The following is a 14,467-nucleotide window of genomic DNA, read 5'->3' on the forward strand; positions in this document are numbered from 1 at the left end:
ATTTCTTGGGTTAAATCATTTGATTTCCTTCTACATCATTTGATTAACGCAATTTTGGCGGTGACGGCTGCCATATATTTCGTTGTACTTTATTGATAAAACGTCAGACACCTGACAAATGTCTGGCAACATGAAATCACTTTATCGATAATATAAATTATCACAAGGTGCACAAGCGTACCCACAACCATCCGCTGGATTTGACTTTTCTCACGCGTATTTTATCGCTTTAGAATCGCAAGACGACTGAAAAACTACAAATATCCATTCAATAGACAGTAACGTACCAACGCATAACTCTCGGACGACCATCGTATGAATCTAATTTAGTCTGTATTTTCACCATTACGGTCACAAACCCTTTCTACATGACTTCATCGGGCGGAAGTTGTCCATTTTAGTACGGGCTAAATAACATCATGAAAGAATAGAATTCATCGCGTCTATAGTCATTATATAGTTTCCGTTTGCATTTCAAATAAAAAATCTCTGATTCACTATAATTTCTCGAAAACAATTAAATATGAGTTCAATACAAGTCAAACAGTAGTAAACAAATCACATTGAATCAATCAAATTCTAGGGCGTGCGCGATAGCTTTATACTGGGCAAGTGTTCTATGAATCACACCCTAGTTTACGTAACCCTCATTCATATTCGCATGCCATTCTTGATCTTCTGTGTTATCGATGTCAGCTTAGATCTACCTTGTCTAATATGAACAAGATTCACAAAAATGAAGAATACATGTACTTTTACTATAGTGCTAACCATTGCATTAGCTGCAGAGAGGTTGAACAGACCACTTGCTCGAAGGTCCATTTTTGAAGAAAAAAAAACGCTTCCTACGAAAATTACAAATATAAGGTCAATAACTCAAACTGAAGCCTCTTAACTAAAACCGAGAGTTTCTCTAATTGGGTTAATTTATTTTGTTACTCTATCTTTGTCGTTTTTTCCTTCACAATTTTGTTTACCGCCGTGATACTTATTTGTGGTCGCAATAGTTTCTATAAAAATATGCAATAACGATATAAAAATGAAGACCACGGAAGGTTAAATACGTTCACCGAACACGATACGATTTAGGGTTTGGTGTGGCAAATGGAATTAGAAGGATACAACGAATTATAAAATATTTTCATAACTTTCATTAAAAGCAAATGTCATCAACAGTTTTAGTTTCATTGTAAACTCGGATATGTAGAAGCTAGCACTAAGTGAGGGAACTGATAAGCTGGTATCAAAATTTGCACTGTAATGGATGTAAGTAATATTAGGTTTTGGGAAATAATTAGATTGTTCAAAGAGGATATCAATAAAACCAAAACGAAATTGAATGGCTCTGCCAAACTTATAGCTGTATGTGTAGTTAATAGTCATCTTTACATCTCAATGGACCAATACTAATCATTCGGACATTTACAGTAAGAAACTCTCTAATTGAATCATTGACTCAAACGCGACAAAGCAAAAAGATAAAACTATATAAGAATCACCGAGAAGAACTACAAACTTCTATATATCATCTTCCTCTCGTATATTGGCATCTATCAATAAGCAACATGACGTAATATATTTACCAAACATCCAGCTTTAATTGGCACTTAATTCCTGTCCAAAGTTTTTGTCTTGCATTTAATATTACTTGTCAATGATATTTTTAGATTGTATTACGTCTTACCCGTTCTAGTCAGTTATTGTTCTGCACCTGTATTTTTGTCTTGATTATTGTAACGTTTGAGACAAATTCAGTTTAAGATATACACTAAATCAAATTTTTCTTTCATTGTGTATTATGTTGTATGCAGAATCCAACTTCCTGTGAATGACATACAAACTAAATAACTATAATGATAGTCTTTTTTGGTGTCTGTGTATGTGTTGTATTGATTTTATGTCTTAAAGCACTATTTATTAGTTATGATACCAATCTGATTTCATGATATCTGCACTCCTATTAATGCATTTTGTTTCTGTATCTTTTCTAGCAATTCATCTTTTACTGTTACATTTGTATAAAGATCTAACAATGAAATTAACTCGAAAAAACATTGTACTATATGCATCATTTTCTTTTCCAAAATACTTCTTTTATCATGCTATCAGTGTGTATGTCATTTCTTGTATTTCTTATGGATAATTGACATTGTCCTCAACCAGTTGAAAACATATTCATCCATTTAGCCCATGCGCAATCATAAATATTTTTAAATACTCGAAGGAGACAAAATGGGGAAATATGGCTAGAAAAGACAATTATACTACATTAGTCCGTAAATATAATAAATTAGTACATTTCTTTTAAATTCATTTTTTCCAAGGATGCATTAGAATTTCAAAGGACGAAAACTTATCACTTTGGAAGCGTGGACCAACAACAACTTTGTAGTGCGCTTATTGAAACTTCAGTCGAATCAGCCAGTTAAAATGCATATAAATCAAATTCATTTAGTGACTGGATTTTGCCATAAACATTGGACGGCTCCATATCACCTTATGTCCAGATAAATAGGTGAACGGATCCTAAAAATGAATTTGAGAAAGACTTCATCAAGATCATAAAATCTGTGTTTTTGGCATCACAAAGGTGCATTTTCTAAAGCGAATTCGAATTCGACAATGTGCATGATCTTGACAAGTTCTAGATTCAAAAGCCACTGACCCAGTATTTGAATCAAGGGAAATCTTTGATGACACTTTGCTTTACATAACATAAAATTTAAATAGAAACCGCATAAAACCAATATACGCGTTAGCGCGTCAGTACTGGACCTGTCGCATGTGTAATTTTTAATTTTGCAAAATAAAACCTTTTTCAAAAGCGAATGTGACAACAGCGAGAATACTAAAACTCATCCTACGATTAATAATACCTAGAAGAATATCGTAGGAAAATGCTCTAGCAAACCTTTCGAGGAATAATAAGGACTGTTTCCGAAAATGAACTCTATTGTCGAGGAACCAAAGAACATATAAAAAAGGAGAAAGGAGTCCTTCACGTGAGTAATCTATGAACCTTGAGCATGAGGGCATATGGATGAACCATGGTGAGTTTGAAACGAAACGATGGAACCACGCGATTGTCAATCAAATTATGATATAATAATGCTGGCAGTGTTGTATTCCCAGGAAAGACTTACAAATCCACTAATACTAATATTCTGCTAGGAGGCGTTTCCATCCGTGGACGAGTTTCCTATGGTGTGACCGGACACGCCAAATTTGAATGTACTCGTTATCCTGGAAAATCACTCTGAAATTGTAAAGACATTGTTGGAACATGTCGGTCAATAGTGCCAAGTTGAACAGGTTCTAACCCCGATGTTGCATATAGATAACGAAAACGTTGCTTCCGAGCAGTTCTAAAGGCGCTAAGGAACAAAGGTATTACACTAAAATCAAATGAGACATCCTATCCACGGTCGGTTAAACCACTAACGAAGCCTCTCAAGTCTGATGTAACGATTGAAAATCTAACAATGAGAAGCAGTTTATGAAATACAAAATATATTTATGAAAACCATATAATTAAAGTAATGGCTCAATTGAGAGATATATTAGTTCATCATAGACACACTGAAGAATCGAAACAAGTAAATTTATCAATACTACTCACAAAACGTAAGAGCCGGTAGAAATAGAGGTTCAGGACGCATCTCGGTAATGTGTTCAGTGTGGTGCATTCTTGGGAGTCCAAAGAAACGTATATTCGAGACAACAAAGTTACATACGGAGCCAACGATAACGTCGAATTTGTTAATAACGCTGTGTTGACATTGTTTAGCAGTGAATGTTATTTCATCAAGGGAATGAAAATCAAATCAACTATTGACAATTTTGACGTTGTTACAATAATTTTTTCTGTTACAACGATGTATGTCTGCTGGCCTATCTATAATGCATTAAATAAAAAGAAGCCAACTTAAACACAGAAGATGATGCGGCTACCGTAGAAATATCCTAATTTTATTCTCACATTTGCAGAGCTTAACATGCTCGTTGCTTTTCCCTGCACAATTCTAGTCTCAGAGATATTTCGCATTTGTAGACAACCTCCCAAAGGTTGTTTTGGGTGTAGAGAACAAAGTAACGTTAACCAGAAAGGGAAATGCCAATGATATAATTTGGAGTGATGCTGTCACCATTCCAACGAAGTAATAATTGCATTATTTAAATATACTCTTTGGATGTCATCAGTACGTCAATCAGTGGTCACGGACGCACGTTTGACATCATTTATGGGTCTGGCGGAATATTTATAACTTCGTTTCTGGCAAAGACCGCAGACTCACACCAAGTAGAGGCTCGACGAGAATTATCATGGCAATTATGTATTGACATTTAAAACCCCAAATGCCGCACTTATGTATAAATTTCACCATTCTTCTAATCTAACTAAAGTTTGGAAAGAGAGTAATTACTTCTTAAAAGTCGTATTTGACATATACCCTTCTTTGAAATAATCAGTTTGAAGTTTAGAATTAGGAGGTGCCACCACTTAAATCCAATCACCGATGTCGCTAGTAATTCTATTGTTTGTTTTTTTGGAGTAATCCAAAAGTACCGATGCGATAAGTTTGACAAATTCCGTTAGTGAATAATCAAATGAAAGCCAGATTTACACGTTGCAGACAAATTTATTCGAGATAGAAAAACAGAATGGGCTGGTCCGCATTTTATGTGGGTCTGAGACGGAAAAAAGCGTGCATTAGATAAAAATAAGACTCGCTTGATTTTTGCTGATCGGCTGTGGTGACTGATAACTTTAGAGAGCGAATTTGAGCTGAAGTTTGGGTACCTGTTACGGATTTCCATATTAACTGGTAAACATACGTCACCTGCATCTAAACAATATTGTACGTCAGTGCTTGCGGATAGGAAACAATACTCGTAAATCCTAAGCCCAGTACTGCAATTTTGAAGTTCCAATGCCGCAGTTACGTACAAAAAGTCTTATATGCCAAATCTACTAAATCATTCTGAATCTATACAGATACTGGTCCTAAACAACTTCTGATTCCCTTAAAACCAGATAATACCGACCTTTTATCATATTATGAGCCTGGTAATTTCTCTCTACAACTGAGAAACCTGCCATTTTTCATATATGTGTGAATTAATCTGATGTTAAGAAACGACATCCGTGAGTGACTCAAATTCTTTCGAAAGCTGGAACACAATATATGATGACGTCACTGTTGTAAATATAAAGAGCAAAAACAAGACTGTTACGTATATCTGATTTAATATATATATATATATATATATATATATATATATATATATATATATATATATATATATATATATTTAAATTAATTTGTCACTTTTAGATTATATATTCTATTATATGATATTGTATTGTAAATTTATTCATTATAGATGATACTTTTATCAGGAAATGGTTTGACCTTGACTGTTAGTTTATAAATAACAGGTGTTGATTTAAATTCTGACATGGGTCCAGAATTAGCAAACAAAGTTCTATTCTATTTTAAAATGATTGATTGTTACCAATGTCATAATGAATCTACGTGAGTTAAGAAGTAAACACTTTAAAAAAATAATGTATTCCGGGAATAAAATCATCGGTCTAAGCAAGGCCATATTCTGTGCATGTGATATAAACATGATCACATGACCCTTATTAATGTTTTAAAAAGCCCATATAACTCAATGTTTGAGAGAAATAATTTTAGTAGAAGTTGGACAGTTAACTGTTATGTTGTGCTGTTTAGAGCTTTTTCAAATTACTTGTTTGTAGTTATTTCAAATCACTTGGATTCAAAAATGATTAATTCTGTTATAATATTAATAATGAGGACTTTATATAGCGCCTAATCTTTAGAAGATCTAAGCACTTTACAACATTAGACAACACATATAAGATACAAAAACACATATAATAATTTTATTACAAAAATAAATACCATGAAATTAGAAAAAATATTAATAAAAAACATGCTGAGAAAATTTCATGTAGGAAACATTATTAGGTCTTTAAGTTTGTTCTTGCAGTCGAAATAAGTGAGTTTTGAGAGCCCTCTTGAATGTGATCACTGTGTCTTTGTGTCTAAGTTCAGTAGGCAATGCATTCCACGTTGCTGGGCCCTGGTATGCAAAAGAACGCTGTCCATATGACTTTGTTTTCTTAGTGGGAATAATGTGTGTGCGATTGTCAGAAGAGGAGCGTAAGTATCTTGCTGGTTTGTACACATGAGTGAGGTCGGATAGCTATGCTGGACTAGAGTCCGACAGTGAAACGTAGCACAGAGAACAAATTTTGTGTTTGATTCTGGATCGAATGGATAGTCAGTCTAGGGTACAGAGCAGCGGGGAGGTGTGCTCTGATCGTATGATCCGAGCAGCTGTGTGTTGAACCTTTTGAAATTTCGGGAGTAGATATTGAGATGAACCAGATATAATTGAGTTACAATAGTGCTGTCTTGAAAGTACTAATGAAAACACAAGTCTTTTAGTGTCATCACCTGAAAGATATTTGCGAACTGAGCTGATACGTCTCAGCTCAAGATATGCAGTCTTGCATATGTTCATGACATGTTGGTGCAATGTGAGATTACTGTCCAGAGTAACACCCAGGTTTCGTACTGATTGTGTGAATTTTATGTTGGTGTTGCTGATATTTATTGTTTGAGGTAAAAGATGTGAATGAGATAGTATTTGTATTGTGATCAGAATGGCCTCAGTTTTATCATCATTGATCTGCAGCTTGTTACATGTCATACATGATTTCACATCGGAAATGCACCTCTCTACACCTTGAATGGTAGCATCAACTTCAGTTGGGTGGCTAGATTTGTATATTTGGGTGTCATCAGCCTACAATAGGTGAGAAACTGGATGATGATGTATGACACTTGAGAGCGACTGAGTATACATAATGAAGAGAACAGGTCCAAGAACAGACCCCCGTGGAACACCACAACATAGATTAACTGGGCTGGAGTGTATACTATTTGCAATTACAATTTGTGTCCTGTTGACCAAGTAGGACTTGAACCACGCAGTAAGGCTGTATCATGAATGCCAAATGCATGCTGGAGACGTGAATTAATATATCATTGTCTATTGTGTCAAATGCTGCAGACAAACCAGGAGGGTGAGGACTGTAATCTTTCCGCTATCCAACACAGAGAGAATGTCATTAACTACTTTTAGAAAAATAGTTCCAGTACTGTGTCAAGAGCGATATGCAGATTGTACATTGCTCAAAAGACTGTTTGAATTTAGATGAGATACAAGCTGTGATAGAACAACTTTTTCTAAGATTTTTTTATATGAATGGAAGATTAGAAACTGGGCGGTAGTTCTTTAAATCGTTATGGTCTGGTGTTGGTTTCTTCAGCAGCGTTTTACAATGGCAGGTTTGAAAAATGATGGGAATTCCCCGGATGAAGTGAGTTGTTAATAACATCAGTTAGTGAAGGCAATACTGGATCTAAGCACTCAAGCAGATGTGACGTTGAAATTGGATTAAGTTTACATGACTTTGGTGCACTCTTCATCACAATTGTACGTACGAAATCCATAGAGACAGGTTCAAATGCTGCTAATGGTTGCCGCTCAAATTCTGTATCCCAAATGTATGACGACGAGTCAATTGAAATTGTGGTGTCAAGCTTATCGTTAATGGTTTGTACTTTGTCATGGAAGAAATTTGTAAATATGTCCGGAAGGTCGACTGGAGAGAATGTAGATGGAAGTGGTGTTGATTTGTTCCTTGACATTAGCTTGCTAGTAATCTCGAAGAGCTCTTTGTTACTGATCTTTCCATGATCTTAGTAATGTAGTGGGCTAATTTCGCTGCATGGAGTATATTTGTGACATTCTTCTTAGCGACTTCATAGATTTGCCTATGAACAGTGAGTCGATTGGAAAGCCAGAGCCTCTCAGCTTTACGGCGGTCTCTTTTAACAGTGCGAAGCTGGTCCATAACAATACTATATCATGGATAACACTTTTGAATTGATACTCTGCACTTAGTAGCTGGGGCATGTTTGTCAAGTAATGAACGCAGACAGGTATCGAGTTGTTCTGCGGTAGGAGGTAAGCAAGTTGTTAGGTTAGCTTGGATGAAATCATTGTCATCCATTTGTCTGGAAATATTCTGATGAGTGCTCACACAAGGAAATACATTGGTTACAAAATCAATTTTGATTTCCAACACCGGACTGCCATTATTGTATTTCTACAAGAAACTGTAGATAAGCACAGTACTGACAACATCATACGTCATCTTAATCCATCTTGGATTTTACATCAGGATTCGAAATTATTAGAACGTTTATACTACGACTTTTGCAATTTAATTCGTGGAATATTGTTAGATTAATTTTAGATTTGATTCGTGAAACCGTAAGTTCGCCTTTTGCTTTTTAACAGAATTTTCAAGGAAAATAAATTATTTGCTAAATTTTAAAAATGTTGTTTTCACTCTTTCTGTGTTCCTGTTTATTCGAGCCTAACACGTAACAAGACATTTTCACATATCATAACCACGAGTTGCCGGATATAAACCTAAGGCTATAGGACTCTACAGCTTCGATTTCATGTTTAAAATCAGACATTTCATTAGATATAAGTAATGGATTCTGACCGCTATTGTAAGGGTGCAGACTTTGCGGATTGGGTTGTGAATCGGGCGACCAGTAATGCTATCATTTATATTAATTATTTTCCATGTGGCAGAAAATATTTGCTTCAAGAAGTCTAAACAGTCTCTCAGAATGTTCTAATATAATTTACGAATGAGATATAAATAAATATATACTTTGAACCACTCTAACGTACCAATACGAACTCTAACATTTTTTGGAATCATTTCATTAGCATCTGAAATGCCTAGCTGCTGTTTGAACAACCAGGCATAAAACGCTCAGAGATAGTTTCTACAACGAGAAAGTCGATTTCACCGCTGACGTCAGTGCATGTTCATGATATTGAACCAACATTGACTCAGGCAAAATGAGTAAAATTTAGACTGTTATTTAAGGATATACTTGATCCGAAAACAGTCTCTAGTCGAAGACGAGAAAGATCGTTTCATTGATTAGTCATTGTTGTAATTACCACCACTATGGCGCTAGGCACCGAAAACGTACAATCATCAGAAACTTAACTATTCCTCAGAGATTTTATATAACGGTATGACAACTGCATCAGTAAACGTATTAGGTTTGAAGTAAGTGTGGGCATTGTACCTAATCATGGACGGCATATAGAGCAGTTTTCTACATGTGATCATGATATTAATAGAAGGAAAAAAACATGTTTAATGTTACCGACTCGATAATAAAAACTAGTCCGAATAAAAAGGTCTAAAGAGCCGTGAAATACAAAAGGTTTGTGTGATTATATAAGCTATGTGCGGAATCTGAGCAGCAGCACACTTTGGATAATATGGTGTGAGAAGGACTTCGGCAAATCACGCGTATGATTTTACTATTGCGTGATTAACAATATAACTTTATAATAGCGGTTTAGTTGGTTACTGATGAAGGCCACATCCTTTTACACCATAATACAATTTTCTTTCTTGGACACCTTTTGGTAACTTTCACAGATTACAATACGCGGGTTGTCTTTCATACATTGTTCTGTTAGGACAAAGTTACGTGGGGTATTACTTTATAAAATTAGATCAGTAACAATAATCCCCCCCAATAAAACACACTGTTATAACTCATTTGCTATTTCTATTCAAGTGATGTAGAGACAATGTTCCATAAAAAGATTATGGTGGAAATCTGCATTGCGCCATTACCAGGAAAGTGAAGGTTTTGCAAAATTTTACATATTTTTCACGGATTAGTTTACTTATTGGACCACACTTTTAATGACTGTTAACGGTGAACCAAAATAAATTTAGTTTTTAATATATAGGATATTATCAGTTTGTTGATATAAAAATCAAAAGTTCTCATTTTTATCATTTCTACAAATGATTGTGACCTACTTGAAAGGTGAAGTCACCTCCATTGAGTAAAGGGAGGACTTGATACAGAAAACACTTGATTTGTATTATTTATCAATACAAATAGCACAATCATCCACTATTCAAATTGGTTTACTTGTGTTTGCATAATATCTGCACACGCAACTCAAGACGCGAGGTCATGATGTAGGCGGAATACCTTTGAATGAAGCTATAAACGTCAGATGATGATTTCAAATTATACCTGCGGATCCTCAGTAGATGTTCTCTGTGTAATTTCATTTTCCTGGAGGTCATTGGAGGTCATTAAAGACAAGTTCATATTACATATATTACTGACATTCTTTTAAAGGCAAACAGTTTATAATCCGTTTATCTATCCATACATACATACATGCATACATACATACATACAAGCACATATGCATATCTCAACGCCCATTTTTTATTTCACGTTTCTCGGTCCATTAATACATGTATCCATTCATCGATCCATCCATGAATACATATTCATATCCATATATGTATATATTTCTGTATATGCACACGAGATTCACACATTTACAATAAAAGCCATCAAAGTAAAATTATGGTTTTTATTCTCCATATTTCTCATAAACTTGGATCGATATGTTTCCCACAATTCCTGCAGTTATTGAGTATCGCTAGAGAGAAAGTCGTTCATGAGATAGTTAACAACTTTCCTGATACCTAAACAAATGTATGATGTGAGTGTATATTTCTTTATAAGCGCATAAGATTCACACATAAATATAAATACACATCATTCCGTTTACAGCGAAAACAATAAACGTAGAATATTTTTTTCTTCACATTTCTCTCAAACATGTATTGATATGTTTCCCACAATTCCGTCAGTTATATCAGTATTTGACAAACAAAACTTTGTTGTTGGCTACAGACATAGTCATTCATCAAATAATTAAAATCTTTCCTCATTTCTAAACAACTCTCTGTTCCGCCACTATTTTCAGGTTGACCAGGATTCCAAAAGGAGAACGTGTTTGAAACTGCAGCTCCTCTCACTGTTACATAGTTCGTCCCAGGAGTTATTGAACTACCCCCTAACCAGAAATTTGGCGGGCAACTTCCTGAAAACGAGAAAAATTCATCTTTTCAATATCTTTATATATTATACCTAATTACTAAACTAGTATCCAGTTAAATTACGAGAATGAGACGTTTCAACGAAATGGACATTTCTTTTATCGGCACTTGTGTATAAACTTATAATTTGTTCTTTTTGCATCACTTTGCGAAATCACTCTAGGAAGAAAAGTATAAGCCAACAAAAATACAACTGTTCAAAATATCGTTTAAATATCTAGCTGCATGAGGTTACTCATAAACAACGTTTCTCCTTAAACGTATTCGCTTTACCGTAATTGAGGTCCATCTCTCATCAATTTTATTTTGAATACGTAATAAATACACTCAACGTACCATATGGTCAAGGTAAACGGATTAACGAAAGGATGCCAAAAAATGTATTGTACGACTAGAATTACTGTACATATGAAGTAGATGAGGTTTACTCCCAAAATATTTCAGATAAGCACTTTCTGTAACTTTTAGATGGCCAATCTTAACAATAGATTAACAAATGTACGTTTTGTTTTTCGCTTTTTTTTGGTATAATCTGCTAATTCTAGCCGGTTTGTATGCTATTTGGTCTTCTTTATCTTGATCTGTTCGTCTCTTTTAGTGTTAGAAGTTTGAGATACATTTTCCTTACGTTATTGAGGTTTAGTATTCGCGTACCTGTTGATTATGTTACTAATAAATGACACAACCTCAATAGGTCACAAGGTGGAGGAGAGTAAAGCATGGCCATTAGAACCACTATTACACGTATTCGTCACTTACATGTAACAATTGCATGTTGTAATATTACACCACAGTCCTGAGTTACTAATTTTCTAGGAGGAGAAAACTCCATTGCCCTAGTGATGGCATGCTAGTCCTGGTCCATTTTCTTTTTTGATTTGATTTCTTTTTAACAACGCGAGTAAAGCAAACGCAATTCCGTGACTCAATATAATACAATCCGTAGTACCTTGTTAACAATGAAAATCCTATAACATACTCTGACAATTACAAACGAGCAGCGACATGTACTAATTCCTGCGTTAAATGAATCTCTATAAACTTGCCATATTTGATTCACATTCAATTAATTCGTTCGTTATTTGCTCATAATCATTCAGAAAGAGACACAAGAGTGATTACCGACAACTTCCCGTTTGACTGTATAGTCAAATGCATACAAAAAGATCTTTGATACCACTGATCTGCGGATCGCTTCTTAATATGCTATTTCATTACGTATTTGCTTGTAGATTATAGAATCGATGATGATTTTACCCTCATTTTGTTGAGCGTGGTCTTTGAAAAACTGGTAGTAGCACTCAGAGGGCTCCAAAAGGTGACCTCCTTCCGTTCGGCAGACTGTGCGTGCAGCAGACCAGGATTTACAGGTTGAGGACTCGTATCGATAACAGAATCGTCCACACGCGGTTGAGTACAAGTAATAAGTTGATGGACATCCTGGAGAAAAATGTTGCATAGGTAGATAATAAAAATACAAACCTATCTCAACAAATCATGCAAAACAAGAATGAAACTTTTGTATCTTTTTGTAACCTCTATAATTTAATCTCTTTTAGCAATGTAGTTGTGGTACAATTCCATAATCTTTAGCATTTTTAAAGTATTACAATTATGTTATTATAAGTTGGCTTATATTTGCATCACTAGCTTCACCCACATACTTGTATGATATAGACACTTTAGACACGAACTTGTTCATTTTGCTCATACGCCGTTCTTTTTTAATTAGTTTATAGAACGTAATGAAGAGTTGGTAGATTCATCGATTCTGCGTTCGAGCTGAAAATATTATCTCTTTTATTATTGGGCGATAACTAGAGTAGGTTTCGTTTTGCTTTAAACACAAGAACGTCAGGTCAATATGTTTCATTTATTTATTTTATTATTGTGTCTGTCAACGTTCCATGTAAAATCAAACTATCAATATTAAACTGATTAAAAGACAATTTGTTTCATTCCTTCTTTCAGTAGTCATTTGCGATGGTAATCCTATTTTACATCTGAATGTTACCAATTGCAAAACACAACGTAATACTTCGTTAGGGACAATTGTATTCTTTGCCTCATTGAACATCTATTAGCTGCTACATTTCTGGAAATGGTAATCCATTTGTTCCACAAATTTGGAACCTGCGCATGAGATTGCTGCCTTTAATTTTCTCTGACATCCAGTCATTTTGACTTTACCCTTTTAATGTGTTCTTTCTGTGATTAAAGTAAACAAGTTATTAAATAACAACTGAAGATAATCAGCCAATTTATTATTTACTTGACTGATGGTTTCTTAACTTGTGAACTTGTTTGATTTGCTTTCTCGGAAGCCAGCAATCTTTGTCCTCTTGTCTAAAAGTCTTAAGCTCTGGAATCTTTAATCCGATGCACATTTTCCGTTTTATTTTAAAAGTAATTTTTAATAATTCAAATTTTAATGAATTTACCGCATTTTCAACGTTTTGATTGGATATAAATGGTCACATGATACTGATCTATAATTTTTTTACAGATCGATCAATTCTGCAAACTACTTTTGGTTTCCTAATCTGTTCATTGTGATCAATGAATCATTATTATGGAATATTAAAGTATAAGGATAAACAAATATGTAATAGGTTTTGTAACGAATGGTCATTTACTGTGTAAATCATATTGGTCTTTCTAAGTCTATTTGCCATTCAGTTATCAATTTGTGCATATACCTGAGTTTCCAGGTAAGACTAGGGTACATTGTCTGCTATTGTATCTTAAGATCATTTATGTTTAAAAAACATGCCATTAATTACAATACACAAATACGTTAAACAAATGGACTTACATTTTTTCAATATAAGCTCTATTACAGGTACTGATGATAAGACCGGACCGTCAAAATATTATTTCCATACCAGAATTCAGTACTTCGTGTCTTTCAAATAGACTTTATTCGCGTGCTAAACGCAGAAGTTTTCTGTCAATTGCAGCTCTATAGTGTGCAAAAGTGAAAAGTTATTCTGGAAGATACAACACTTTGTACAAGATCGAAGATGCTCTGGAACGTCTGTGACTACTCATGGTAAAGTGATGTGCCACGTTTTGTTTATTTCATTAAATATACAACCTAGAATCTTCCAAGAATGCTGGCATGGAAGGAATGATCTTAAGTCTAAATTAATTTATGGTAGGCATTCATGAATTGTTATGAATTATTAATGTGTATGCATTACTGTCTATATGCTTAAATATGAACACAATAAAAGATTACGCAATAGACACGAGAATTAGTAACGTAGTTTCTGTACATATCAGACTAAATAAGCTCTTAAAAAGTGGCATAAAGGTTATTTACACCAAATCCGCAAACCTAAGGAGAGTGAAAAAGTGTGTATATGAACGTAACAATTA

This window comes from Sinohyriopsis cumingii, chromosome 17 (genome assembly GCF_028554795.1).
Source record: "Sinohyriopsis cumingii isolate HCF-2022 chromosome 17, ASM2855479v2, whole genome shotgun sequence".
Lineage (NCBI taxonomy): Eukaryota > Metazoa > Mollusca > Bivalvia > Unionida > Unionidae > Sinohyriopsis > Sinohyriopsis cumingii.